Source organism: Littorina saxatilis, linkage group LG17 (assembly GCF_037325665.1).
Source record: "Littorina saxatilis isolate snail1 linkage group LG17, US_GU_Lsax_2.0, whole genome shotgun sequence".
Lineage (NCBI taxonomy): Eukaryota > Metazoa > Mollusca > Gastropoda > Littorinimorpha > Littorinidae > Littorina > Littorina saxatilis.
The window spans coordinates 2,480,023-2,495,214 of NC_090261.1; the positions used below are offsets into that span (position 1 = coordinate 2,480,023).

The window sequence follows — 15,192 nt, forward strand, 5'->3', positions numbered from 1 at the left end:
CGGAACGCGGATCGTATCAACTGATGCATCAAATTGATGCATCCAAAACCAAGATTTGATGCATCATTTTCACAATTTGATGCATCATTTTCAGAAAAGGATGCATCATTTTCAAAAAGGATGCATCATTTTCAAAAACTGATGCATCCGATACGAAAATGATGCATCCTTTTAGAAAATGATGCATCACTGATTTTGATGCATCATTTTGATGCATCACTTTCGGTTTTGTATGCATGCGAAAGATCATTCATTTCCGGTCTTTCCGTAAAAAATGCCTGAGCACGGAAAAACTTGAAATGACATTTTGACGAATATAAACAGATTGGTTATATAAAACAAAAATAAACGTACAACATACCATTAAATAGGGAACAAGTCAAAGTCACGGCAATATGCATTTTAAGGCATTTTTTGTTTTGTTTGTGGTTTGTTTTCTGTGCACACGAAGTTTTGACGCCCTTGACCTTCGACTCAAACTTTCGTTTTCCGACGTTCGTTTCGCTTCGTATTCCGCTTCAAATTTTGCTTTTTGCTCGGCACTTTCCGGGAAAACCCGAAAATTCTGATGCATCCAAACGATGCATCAAATTGTGAAAATGATGCATCAAATTCTTGGTTTTGGATGCATCAATTTGATGCATCAGTTGATACGATCCGCGTTCCGTAATATTAGGGTTCCTGCTGGATCAGTAACCTGGGCTGTACCGCTGAAGACAATGACACACACAGGCACACGAATCAACTAGGAGGCAGGTACTTGCAGGCCTATTTCTTTTGACCAGGCAAAACTGATCCCAGTTTTCTTCTTTCGTTCTTTCTCCAAACCCTCCCAAACTTGTCGTCTTCCATAGGGGCAGACATAGAAACCATCATTATTTCAAATTGTGCAGGATTTTGAAGTGGGTCCCTCAATCCTTTCACTGTGGATAATCAAGATACTAAAGACAGGTTGAGTACGCGAACTGTTCTTAATTCTGATGTTTGAAAGCTTATACGAAGGTAAGAATCATTGTGTAGGCCTATCCAGTGCATTACAAGCGGTTGTTGTACCGATATCCTTGCATAACATCATTCGCAATTGACCTTACATCTTTAAGTTCTTCGAACAAATAACACGGGGAGACCACAAAGTAAATTGGTCCTTGACAGGTTTTAATTTACGAGCCTTCGTATTTCAACAGTAACCTAGAACCTATCATGGTAATGCACAGTGGCAGTGCTACGCATATCTACTGAAACTGACATAAAAACTGCACTGACATGACTGTGTGAAAGCTGAACAAGTGCAAGTGATGAGTGAAAGTGCGACGAAATAAAAACAAAATGACTCGACTGGTCGTCAAATCATTCAGTTACACGTGCGACACACACACACAGACACACACACACACCCACACACACAGTGGGGTGGTGGAAACAGCCGAGAGAGAGAGAGGGAGAGAGACAGACAGACAGACAGACAGACGGAGAGAGAGAGAGACATGACAGACAAACAGACAGATAGTCATGCATACAGACAGACAAACAGACAGACTGATAGTAACATCAACAGAGATACATTAATTAGGTAGCCGAGAGTCCATGCAGCAGCCTTGAAACAAAAATCAATTTCTCTCACGAGTCGATGTCGGAAAGAATGTCAGTAAAATCGTCAATAAACTTAGACCGCACAGTGGTCAAAATAAGAATTGTATCGTTCAATGGTTCTTAGTACCTGTGGACACGCACCACTGGAGTAAATACTAAGTGTATAGGCTGTCAGTCGTGTTTAGTGCGCGTAGTGTGCTATGTGTGAGTGTGTGTGAGTGAGTGACCTTTGTTGAATCGTCGCTGGCTACACCGAGTCACAGCGGTTTTTGCGTGGCCCACACTTGCTGTTGTGACCTCTAGGTCTCCACTCTCTCTGTGTCAGTGTCAACCAGTCAACGCCTCTTGTTCTCATCATCATCCTGCTTTCGGAATCTCACCGCTCTTGTGTCCACTGGCAAATTGTGTGCTAGCTGTGAGGAATACCTGAGTCTTGCGACAGTCGTGGTGCTAGCTGTGAGGAATACCTGAGTCTTGCGACAGTCGTGGTGCTAGCGGAAAAGGAGTGACATTGATTTTGGGATTGTGATTTGGATCTTGCTTGTTGTTACTACCCAGCCTTGAAGCAGCCGGTTGGCATATCGTTTTTACTGAGGTAAGTAAATTAATGTTCTTATTCATTGTTGACGTTAGTGTGATGACACTCGTCTGCAGGACTTGTCTGGATGGAAATCGTATTAGATGCCGCCCGGGTTTGGATCAGAGAGAGAGAGAGAGAGAGAGAGACTGAGAGAGAGAGAGAGAGAGAGAGAGAGAGAGAGAGAGAGAGAGTGTGTGTGTGTGTGTGTGTGAGTGTGCGCCGGCGTGCGTCAGTCTGCGTGTGTATGTGTGTGTGCGTGTATGTGTGTTTGTGCGTACGTCTGTGCGTGTATATATATATATATGTGTGTGTGTGTGTGTGTGTGTGTGCACGCGCGTGCGTATGCGAGTGTGCGCGCATGCGTGTGTGTGTGTGTTCAAGAACATTCCCAAAAAATGTAGGAACGTAAACAATAGTATGGAAAGCATACATCTCAATTTTCAAGAGTACAAAAAATAGTAGTGATGGCTTCAAGTGCTCGTTTTCTCATCAGTATACGTGGGGTGCGGCTTAGCTAAAAGTAAAAACGGAGCGTTTTATTATCCTTTACCTATAATATGTGGCCATACCACCTCAGTCGTGTCGCAATATCACTTCTCAGTTCCGTTTGTTCTTATCTGAGTCAAGCTACGAGCGATGGGTTCAACAAATGAATAGCAAACTCAAGGTATGCAGCGAAATTGCAAAGTCATTGTTGCCATTGTATCCACCGAGGGACTTATATTGTTGATCGTTGATGACATATTACTTAGTTTAAACAAGATTATATTGTTGATCGTTGATGACATATTACTTAGTTTAAACAAGATTATATTGTTGATCGTTGACGACATATTACTTAGTTTAAACAAGATTATATTGTTGATCGTTGACGACATATTACTTAGTTTAAACAAGATTATATTGTTGATCGTTGACGACATATTACTTAGTTTAAACAAGATTATATTGTTGATCGTTGATGACATATTACTTCGATATATAACCTTCGTGGTTGAAAACGACGTTAAACACCAAATAAAGTAAAGTAAATGACATATTACTTAGTTTAAACAAGATTATATTGTTGATCGTTGACGACATATTACTTAGTTTAAAAAAGATTATACTGTTGATCGTTGATGACATATTACTTAGTTTAAACAAGATTATATTGTTGATCGTTGACGACATATTACTTAGTTTAAAAAAGATTATATTGTTGATCGTTGATGACATATTACTTAGTTTAAACAAGATTGTATCCAATTTCAACAGGATTACAACAATAAAGGAAAAACAAACGGGACACGAACTGAATGGAACGCTTATATTGCATGATTATATTACTTGAGCATGGTGTTAGCTGTTCTTTAGCGTTGAAGAACACACACATCATTCAAACATGAATGACTCGCAGAACAACATTCTTATCATGAAAAAAAGGACAGCACAACCTCATTGTGACCCCGTGTGATACACATACATGTATGTATAATGCACTACACGCTGGCAAGCGTACTTCCAAGCATGCTTGGTAACCACACGGCTTCGTTATCATACAGATGTGTCTGTTGTACTGGAATATATAAAGTTCTGTGTGGATAGACTCTTGTATCATTGAAATGTTCTCTCGTGTACACTCTGTCGTGCCGCAACGAATTAAGAACTAGGCAAGACATAAATTTATGTGTCCTGACTTATAAAGGCAATAGATCACAGTGCAAAGAAAATTGGTGTCACTTTCGCTGTTAAGTGCCATTTTTTGTGAACTGCTTCTTGTGTTTTTCTAATTATCTTGTTGGAAAACGTGTATGCTATGCTATAAGAGGGCTAGAGTGCAAATACAAGATTTTCCAGCAACGACTTTATCTGGTAAGGAAAAAGAGAAGTGAATTCAAAGCCAAACAGACTAAGCTAAGCTTGAACCCGTGTCTTTCCTGTTGATAGATCGAATCCACAGCTGTGCTTAGTCACGCTTGCAAAGCCACATGAGAATGAAAAGAAAGTAAGCAATATTAAAGAGCAGGGGTGACCTTGTGAGTAGGCTCATTCAGTAGGCCTATGGGATCAGCTATGTATTGGAGGGTACTAGACACTTCAAATCCCGAATCGAGTGTCGACGTTGCTATCCACTGAGTCAGTGTAGATCCATTACCTTCTTTCATCTCTTGATGCCTCACGAAGTCTTTGCCACGCGTTTTCAGTCACCAACGTGGTTCTGGATTCAGTCTCGCCTCCGCCGGCTCGATTGACATATTTTTCGCGAATTCAGGGTTGAAAAGGGTGACGTGAGAAAAGTGGACATCGGCTGTCGCCATGATTCAGTGGTTTCCTTTTCTTTGTCGCCTTACGGTTATATTCAGTTGATACAAAATGAGCATTCTGATTCTCATGGCACAATTGCCATGGATACACCAGAAGTAGGCCTACTCATTCGACAACGACTAAGTATGAAAACATACGTCATCAGATATTGCAATTGCAGACAACATTGTTGACTTTCTCAATTCTGTGAACCATTCTTCATCTTTACTTATTGTGAAGTAGCACTGGTACTACTGACTAACCCAGCAATGTGTTGTGAAATGTGTTTGCACGCCGTTCAAATGTCACGAGCGTTCGACGGCATGTGCACATCTCGCTTTGTCATGTCCACATTGTCCTGCTAACATCTCGCATTGTCATGTCCACATTGTCCTGCTAACATCTCGCATTGTCATGTCCACATTGTCCTGCTAACATCTCGCATTGTCATGTCCACATTGTCCTGCTAACATCTCGCATTGTCATGTCCACATTGTCCTGCTAACATCTCGCATTGTCATGTCCACATTGTCCTGCTAACATCTCGCATTGTCATGTCCACATTGTCCTGCTAAGAAGTCGCAGTTCAATTTAGGGACAAAACACACGAGTCAGTTTCCCATTGTTACTGTAAGAAAATCGATTTTTTTCTGTCTGTCTCTGTCTCTCTCTTTCTCCCTCTCTCTCTCTCTCTCTCTCTCTCTCTTTTCTTTCTATGTCTCTATCTGTCTCTCTGTGCCCGTGTGTGTGTGTGTGATTACAGATCTGTGCAGCAAAGTTCAGAAGCCCCACCACTGCAATCGAAACAGAAACGTGCTGATTGATCCAGTCCATATATAGCTTACAGTCCTACAGCAGTTGCTGTGCTGGGCAGGATCGGGATTACCTGGCTTTCTGCAGTCACCTTGAGGCAGGGAACAAATCCCCGTCTGCTCGCTCACCCGTGTCGGTGCGGCATGAGACTTTATCGCATTGTCCACATTCTGATTCCACATCGTTCTTGTCTCAACTTTTCTTCATCGGCGCATGAACTCCCAGTGACCCATCTCTAGACGTATTCAGTGTAATGCATGCTTTAACTTTAACTTTAACACACACACACGCACGCACGCACGCACGCACCACGCACGCACACACACACACGCGCATACACACACACACACACACACACACACACACACACACACACACACACACACTTTAACACTATTGCGGCCTGTAGTAAAAATACGTATAATACACTCCAAAGGACACGTGAAGAAAATAGTGCCAGCACTACCACTGTCCATAAGATCAACGTCCATAGTTTGATTGTGGCTGTGTGAACAAAAAGCCGTTGAGAAGGGGGCGTGGCAGATTGCTGTACATTGCCCTTTAACCGCCATTACTTGAGACATTCCACCCGTCATCCAGACCACATAGAGGGATGTCACCTTTTGGGACGGTGGGGGTGAGGGGGAGGGAGGGGGGGGGTGGTGTGTGGATGTCGATGTTGGTAGTATGCGGGTAGAGGCTGGATGAGGTGGACTGTAGAATGACACCTGTACAGGTATATATATTCGTATGTAGGTCATTTACACTCTGTATAAAATACTATTGTTTACTTATCGTCGGGAGGTGAGTGCGTCCATTGTTCATTGCACGTCTATATGTGACATGAATGAGGACAACGGTAAACATGTTTTTCAAATCGTCGTGAGCACATCAAAGGGCATGTGACAAAGAGAGCGGGGGTGGGGGTGGGGGTGGGGGGGGGGGGGGGGGGGGCGTGTGAGGGTATGGACACGTCACATTGGTGCTGTGCAGCTGATTTCTGCCTACAAATATTTGTAAGTTTCATATAGATCTACTCAGAGCGAGAAAAAAAAGAGAGAGAGAGAGAGAGAGAGAGAGAGAGATCGAGAGAGAGAGAGAGAGAGAGAGAGAGAGAGAGAGAGAGAGAGAGAGAGAGCATGTGCGGAGAGTTTGTTGGAAAGAGAAAGAGAGAGGGGGGATGGGATGGAGAGCGAGAGAGAAGAACGAACCGACAAACCAAAATTCATCAAAACAAATACCTAAGGACCCTTTTCGTTGACACAATGTATTGGCTTAGTCCAGCGTCGTTCAAGGTATATATTGTTATTCGCAAAATCCACCAAAGGCTTCTCTCCAGTTCCGCCCACAACGTTTAGTATAACCCAAATCGCTATTCTCAAGAAATATGACCTTCGTTATCAGAGGTGGACACAGCTCAATATCACTCCTACACAGGCGTGTGAAGCAGAATTTCTGCTAGGGTTTTTAGGGGTCCTGTGTTTCACAGAGTAAATTTGTTAGTGTTGACATGTCTTCTTTCAAGCCAGCGTCTGAAGCATCCTCTGTCATGCCAATACTGACATTCTTCTACAAATAAGAATCAGAGAGTAAACATGTCGCTGTTATTGATTGGAACTGACGACATTGCTTTGCTGCTCTTTACATTGTGTCAAGTTTTGACTAAATGTTTTAACATAGAGGGGGAATCGAGACGAGGGTCGTGGTGTATGTGTGTGTGTGTGTGTGTGTGTGTGTGTGTGTGTGTGTGTGTGTGTGTGTGTGTGTGTGTGTGTGTGTCTGTCTGTCTGTCTGTCTGTCTGTCTGTCTGTCTGTCTGTGCGTGTGTGTGTGTAGAGCGATTCAGACTAAACTACTGGACCGATCTTTATGAAATGTGACATGAGAGTTCCTGGGAATAATATCCCCGGAGGGTTTTTTCTTTTTTTCGATAAATGTCTCATGACGTCATATCCGGCTTTTTGTAAATGAGGCGGCACTGTCACACCCTCATTTTTCAATCAAATTGATTGAAATTTTGGCCAAGCAATCTTCGACGAAGGCCGGACTTCGGTATTGCATTTCAGCTTGGTGGCTTAAAAATTAATTAATGAATTTGGTCATTAAAAATCTGAAAATTGTAAAAAAAAAATTTTTTTTATAAAACGATCCAAATTTACGTTCATCTTATTCTCCATCATTTGCTGATTCCAAAAACATATAAATATGTTATATTTGGATTAAAAACAAGCTCTGAAAATTAAAAATATAAAAATTATGATCAAAATTAAATTTTCGAAATCAATTTAAAAACACTTTCATCTTATTCTTTGTCGGTTCCTGATTCCAAAAACATATAGATATGATATGTTTGGATTAAAAACGCGCTCAGAAAGTTAAAACGAAGAGAGGTACAAAAAAGCGTGCTATCCTTCTCAGCGCAACTACTACCCCGCTCTTCTTGTCAATTTCACTGCCTTTGCCACAAGCGGTGGACTGACGATGCTACGAGTATACGGTCTTGCTGAAAAATTGCAGTGCGTTCAGTTTCATTCTGTGAGTTCGACAGCTTGACTAAATGTATTTTCGCCTTACGCGACTTGTTTGTACTTGCTGTTAAAAGCTCTAGACGGCATTGAAAGAGATATCTGAAATGTCTTTGGTTGTACTGACCTACGTGTGTGGGTGTTCGTGATCGTTGCGAAAGGCTCATGACAGGGCGATAGTGCTAAGAACAATTTAGGTGGTGTTTGTGATTGTGTGAAGACAGTGTCGGTTTGTGTTTCTGCATTCTATACTGTCTGATGAAATGCATTGATACATGTCACATGTGCATGCATGTTTTGCTTGACGCTTGACCTAAAATTAGGATTAAGGTGTGTGTGTGTGTGTGTGTGTGTGTGTGTGTGTGTGTGTGTGTGTGTGTGTGTGTGTGTGTGTGTGTGTGTGTGTGTGCGTGTGTGTTTGTGTGCTTGCGTGTGTGTGTGTGTGTGTTTGTGTGTGAGTGTGTGTTTGTGTGCTTGCTTGCGTGCGTGCGTGTGTAAGTGTGTGTGTGTGTGTGTGTGTGTGTGTGTGTGTGTGCGTGCGTGCCGCGTGGTGGGTGTGCAGTGTGCGTGAGTGTGTGTTTGTAATAGTAGTCGGAGAGATATAAAACAACAACACGAAAACAACGTAAGAAAATTAATTCGTTCCCGTGAGCAAAGCCGACAAAACTTTTAACGTTGGCCTTATCTGGTCTCGAGAGACATTGACTGATGGAGTTAGCGGGGATACGCGGAAGAAAAAATGACATAAGCACGGCGCGCTGGCAAGGAAATCGAACCGTGTGGTTTAGATCACTTGCGTAAGCAGGGCAAGACCTTACAATATTGATGTAATGAATGAAGCCGCATGATTCGTCTTGTTAACTGGCCAGTGCGCATGTTGAGGATAATTTCAAAAGGCTAATCATGTTTTGTTTTAGTGTATGTCACAATGAGTCTTTGTAATTGGTCTTTCATGGCAGGTTTTGCAATTGTCAGACATTCCCCTGAATTTTTGTTGTGACGAATGTCCAAGTAAGGGATCGCAGTTTCGTTGTTTATATTTGTTGTTTTCTTCAAGAGAACATAATGAGAACATAATTATATTCGCCACATAGTCTTCTTTGGCCCTATATATCTCACTCTTTATTTCTCCCTCTCTGTCTCCCTGTCTATGTCTCTGTCTTTCTCTCTCTGTATCTCTCTTTTTATATTTAGTCAAGTTTTGACTAAATATTTTAACATCGAGGGGAATCGAAACGAGGGTCGTGGTGTATGTGCGTGTGTGTGTCTGTGTGTCTGTGTGTCTGTGTGTGTGTGTGTGTGTAGAGCGATTCAGACTAAACTACTGGACCGATCTTTATGAAATTTGACATGAGAGTTCCTGGGTATGAAATCCCCATACGTTTTTTTCATTTTTTTGATAAATGTCTTTGATGACGTCATATCCGGCTTTTCGTGAAAGTTGAGGCGGCACTGTCACGCCCTCATTTTTCAACCAAATTGGTTCAAATTTTGGTCAAGTATTCTTCGACGAAGCCCGGGGTTCGGTATTGCATTTCAGCTTGGTGGCTTAAAAATTAATTAATGACTTTGGTCATTAAAAATCGAAAAATTGTAAAAAAAAATAAAAATTTATAAAACGATCCAAATTTACGTTTATCTTATTTTCCATCATTTGCTGATTCCAAAAACATATAAATATGTTATATTCGGATTAAAAACAAGCTCTGAAAATTAAATATATAAAAATTATTATCAAAATTAAATGTTCCAAATCAATTTAAAAACACTTTCATCTTATTCCTTGTCGATTCCTGATTCCAAAAACATATAGATATGATATGTTTGGATTAAAAACACGCTCAGAAAGTTAAAACAAAGAGAGGTACAGAAAAGCGTGCTATCCTTCTTAGCGCAACTACTACCCCGCTCTTCTTGTCAATTTCACTGCCTTTCCCATGAGCGGTGGACTGACGATGCTACGAGTATACGGTCTTGCTGCGTTGCGTTGCGTTCAGTTTCATTCTGTGAGTTCGACAGCTACTTGACTAAATATTGTATTTTCGCTTTACGCGACTTGTTACATTTAGTCAAGGTTTGACTAAATGTTTTAACATAGAGGGGGAATCGAGACGAAGGTCGTGGTGTGTGTGTGTGTGTGTGTGTGTGTGTGTGTGTGTGTGTGTGTGTGTGTGTGTGTGTGTGTGTGTGTGTGTGTGTGTCTGTCTGTCTGTCTGTATATGCGTGTGTGTGTGTGTAGAGCGATTCAGACCAAACTACTGAACCGATCTTTATGAAATTTGACATGAGAGTTCCTGGGAATGATATCCCCGCAGGGTTTTTTCTTTTTTTCGATAAATACTTTTGATGACGTCATATCCGGCTTTTTGTAAAAGTTGAGGCGGCACTGTCACACCCTCATTTTTCTATCAAATTGATTGAAATTTTTGTAAATCAATCTTCCACGAAGGCCGGACTTCGGTATTGCATTTCAGCTTGGTGGCTTAAAAATTAATTAATGACTTTGGTCATTAAAAATCTGAAAATTGTAATACATTATTTTATTTATATAAAACGATCCAAATTTACGTTCATCTTATTTTACATCATTTCCTGATTCCAAAAACATATAAATATGTTATATTTGGATTAAAAACAAGCTCTGAAAATTAAAAATATAAAAATTATGATCAAAATTAAATTTCCAAAATCGATTTAAAAACAATTTCATCTTATTCCCTGTCGGTTCCTGATTCCATAAACATATAGATATGATATGTTTGGATTAAAAACACGCTCAGAAAGTTAAAACGAAGAGAGGTACAGAAAAGCGTGTTATGCAGTACAGCGAAACCAGTACAGCGCTGAACAGGCTCGTCAGTTTCACTCCGTTATGCACAAGCGGCGGACTACGGTCATTGTGAAAAAATGCAGTGCGTTCAGTTTCATTCTGTGAGTTCCACATCTTGACTAAATGTAGTAATTTCGCCTTACGCGACTTGTTGGTCTGTCTGTGACTCTCTCTCTCTCTCTCTCTCTCTCTCTCTCTCTCTCTCTCTCTCTCTCTCTCTCTCTCTCCTCTCTCTCTCTCTCGCTCTCTCTCGCTCTCTTTCTCACTCTCTTACTCACTCTCTCTCTTTCTCTCCCTCTCTCTCTCTCTTTCGCGCTCTCTCTCTCTCTTTCCCTCCCCCCTCTCTCTCTCTCTTTCGCTCTCTCTCTCTCACCCCTCTCTCTCTCTTTTTTGCTCTCTTTCTCTCTCCCTCTCTCTCTCTCCCCCCCCCTCTCTCTCTCCCACCCCTCTCTCTCTCTCTCCCTCTCTCTCTCTTTCGCTCTCTCTCACCCTCTCTCTCTCTCTCTCCCTCTCTCTTTCGCTCTCTCTCTTTCGCTCTCTCTCCCATCCCCTCTCTCTCTCTCTCTTTCGCTCTCTCTCTCTCCCTCTCTCTCTTTCGCTCTCTCTCTCTCACCCCCCCTCTCTCTCTCTCTCTCTCTCTCTTTCGCTCTCTCTCTCATCCCCTCTCTCTCTCTCTCTTTCGCTTTCTCTCTCATCCCCCCTCTCTCTCTCTTTCGCTTTCTCTCTCTCTCACCCTCTCTCTCTCTCTCTTCCTCTCCCCCCTCTCTCTTTCGCGCTCTCTCTCTCTCCTCCCCCTCTCTCTCTTTCTCTTTCGCTCTCTCACCCCCTCTCTCTCTCTTTCGCTCTCTCTCTCTTTTTCTCTCTCTCTTTCTCTCCCCCCCTCTCTCTCTCTCTTTCGCTCTCTCTCTTTCACCCTCTCTCTCTCTCTTTCTCTCTCTCTCTCTTTTGCTCTCTCTCTCACCCCCCTCTCTCTCTCTCTCCCTCTCTCTCTATTTCGCTCTCTCTCACCCCCCCTCTCTCTCTTTCTCTTTCGCTCTCTCTCTCTCTCACCCCCTCTTTCTCTCTTTCCCTCTCTCTCTCTTTCTCTCTCTCTCTTTTGCTCTCTCTCTCGAACCCCCCCTCTCTCTCTCTCTCTCTCTCTCTCTCTCTCTCTCTCTCTCTCTCTCTCTCTCTCTCTCTCTCTCTCTCTCTCTCTCTCTTATGGAGAGCAATAAACGAAGTTACTGTTAAACAAAAACCAGACAACAATCAACCACAGTTAGTAATTCTCCAAGCGCTTTTAATGATTATGTTTTAGCTCTTCCTGGTAAACTCTTGGAGTCGACCTATAGTGGAAATAACAGAAGCGAATACGAATGCCCACCAATTCTTAATTCATTTTGCCAGTCACATTTAAAAGAAATTAATCCTTTTAAAATCCCGCACATTGCAGTCTACGAAGTCGGGCGGTTGATAAATGATTTGAGCAAAAAAAAGTCCATAAGATCCGATAACTTACCTGCTTTCTTAATCAAGTTAGCGTTACCCTTTCTTGTTGAGCCCATAACATATGCATATAATTTATGTATTGACCAAAATATATTTCCGAAAATATTTAAAACCGCAAAAGTAATTCCACTTTCCAAAACAAAAGACTTAACCGACATAAACAACTTTAGGCCAATTTCCTTATTATCTATTCTATCTAAACCATTAGAAAAACACGTACTCAAGTGCTTGCTTCATCACATGAAAAGCCGTGGTCTGTTCACTTCATCTCAATCAGGATTTCGCCCCAAGCTTTCGTGTCAAACAGCTCTCGTTAAACTATGCGATACATGCCTCTCTGCCATTAACCGTTTGGAAGCAGTCGGAGCCGTCTTCCTTGATTTCAAGAAAGCGTTTGACATTGTTAATCACACAATTCTTTTGAAGAAATTATTTTGTTATTTAGGCGATTCATCCTGTTTATCATTCTTTCGTTCTTATCTAGCCGATAGAACGCAGTTTGTCTCCCTGAATGGTAACCGTTCTGCAACAGGAAGAGTAAAGCACGGCGTCCCACAAAGATCAGTTTTAGGCCCACTTTTATTTTGCATTTATATTAACGATTTACCCCTCCATATATCGGACAAGAAGGTTGTCAATGATCTATTCGCAGACGACTCATCTCTTTACACGTCCGGTAAAAGTTTACAGACAATTGAAACCTCCCTTCAAACGAGCTTGAACGACAGAATTGTTTGGTGTAAACAAAACTCAATGATTGTACACCCTGGCAAAACAAAATGCATGATGATTACTACACGACATGACTGTTTGGTGTAAACAAAACTCAATGATTGTACACCCTGGCAAAACAAAATGCATGATGATTACTACACGACATGACTGTTTGGTGTAAACAAAACTCAATAATTGTACACCCTGGCAAAACACAATGCATGATGATTACTACACGACATAACTGTTTGGTGTAAACAAAACTCAATGATTGTACACCCTGGCAAAACAAAATGCATGATGATTACTACACGACAAAAACATCAACTCGCTCCTCTGATTCTTCAACTCACCCATCCGCACCGAATATGCATACCAGCGCTCATTGGTTAATAACAGGATATTCGATGATTATTTTCCCGTGGGTAGCTTCCCTTTGCTGCACAATATTTACATATGTTTTAGACCAATGAGCGCTGGTATGCATATTCGGTGCGGATGCATGATTTGACGCAAAGTGGATATTAGCGGCTTGCAAACGAAGATTCGTCCAAATGATGGTTAAAAACAACCTGCACCGGACGGAAGCTGAAAACTAAAGGCACATAATAGTTCAAACAATCATTCAACTGTATTTATTTGACCTTACACAGACTGTAGGAAGAGGCAAACCGTCTTGAACAATATTTTTCCCCAGGAAGCGACTCCAAGAACACAGAAGACTCGAAGGTGAGTGACGTACCTTGTAGTCTTTCTGTGATAGTAGTAGTCCAGTGGACGATACCTTCCGCCTGTGCTCTAACACGCACGCAGACAGTCAGGCAGGTCTAATCTGCACCAGCGGTGTTGGACGGTTTTGATTTAGAAACACTCGAATGTTACTTCGACGAGATAAACGAACCAAAAGTCAAAAGTGTAACCCAAAATTCGGAAAATATTCCTTCAAAACGGCACTGTAAAAACCATCAACATCACTGTGAGAAAATAAACAATACAAACACAACCAGTTCCCCTGTGGAACATTTCGGGTGGACTTTCCCACGACATGACCTACAAAAATCCTCCGTGTTCGTTCGCGCTTTGCATTCAATCTGTGTTAGTGCGCGTGTGTGTTTGTGTGTTTAGCTTTCGTTGGTACATGATGTGCTGTTTGGTTCAAAATAATAATCTTTTTTCATTGAAAGATTCAGAAACGTTGGTTGATACTTTGTTGAATGCATTCAACCAGAAAAGACACGAAACGCATTGAATCTATCTTCTGCGCGCATGCGTGTGAAGGGTGTGTGTAAACGGGCAATTGTGTTTTTTAGTCTGGTTTTGTGCCTGTTATTTCATCCCCCGAAACTCATTTCTGTCTTTCTATGCCTATGCTGTGAGACATAATCGCTAGTAAGTCGTGTGACAGAGAGTTTTCTTGCACACTCGACTGCTGCTGTCTCACTTCGGCTACGCCGTCGTGAGACATCTACAGTCTCGTGTGCAAGAAAACTCTCTGTCACACGACTAACTCGTAATGGCGGGTAATGTTAGGTAAATGTGTTGTGGCCTTGCAGAGTCATGATACAACACAATGGGGTGTGTTGGTCATACCTGACTGACTTCAAAATCGATCGCATCCTCTTGGGTCCAGTGGAAATGGAGGTAGATGGTTGCGATAATCACGAAGGTGTCAACCGCTTAATGGTGTTCCTACCCAGCCAGGCGAGACCTGCCACGCTCTGTTGAGTTGCTGTTTGTTGCTGTGGAGTTCAAACACACACACACACATACACGCACGACGCACGCACGCACACACACACGCACTCTCTCACACACACACACATCCACACCCACCCACCCACACACACATACAAACACACACACACGCACGCAAGCACGACACACAAACGCATACACATGCACGCACGCAAGCAAACACACGCGCATGCACACACGCACACACGCACGCACACACGCACGCACACACACACACAAACACACACACACAAACACACACACACACAAACACACACACATTCACAAAGGCGCATGTGAGGTTCAAAGTTGAACGTGTGTCAGCAAAGCTAGTTTAGGGTAGTGACTTATGAGTGCCTGGATTAGCCTTTACGTTTCTGAACCAGCTGTTTAGGACCACTGGTAAACCATGACAGGAGTTTGCTTATTCACCTGCTACAGTCAAGGTGTGCAATGGCAAATTATGATATTTAAATGTCTTCATTTGAGTAGCTGTCCTTGCCACGGGAGTAGTCTTGCTTTGCTATACTTATGGTTTGAGGAGATTTACTTCAAGGAAATTACTCTATTTAAGCTGCTATGTTCGTGTTTCTTTTGGTTTGCATGTCTTTGATTGTGTTTTGAAAGGTAGCA

The 15,192-nt window shown here is 42.1% G+C and overlaps 1 protein-coding gene across 1 annotated transcript in view; it reads left to right on the plus strand.

The window, feature by feature from the left end:
- Window positions 1–1,805: 1,805 nt before the first annotated feature.
- Window positions 1,806–15,192, plus strand: part of LOC138953609 (transmembrane protein 179B-like) — a 29,483-nt gene continuing 16,096 nt past the window's right edge. The window contains exon 1 of the mRNA XM_070325480.1: window positions 1,806–2,185. The gene's annotated coding sequence lies outside the window, so the exon portion shown is untranslated. The remainder of the gene's footprint in view (window positions 2,186–15,192) is intronic.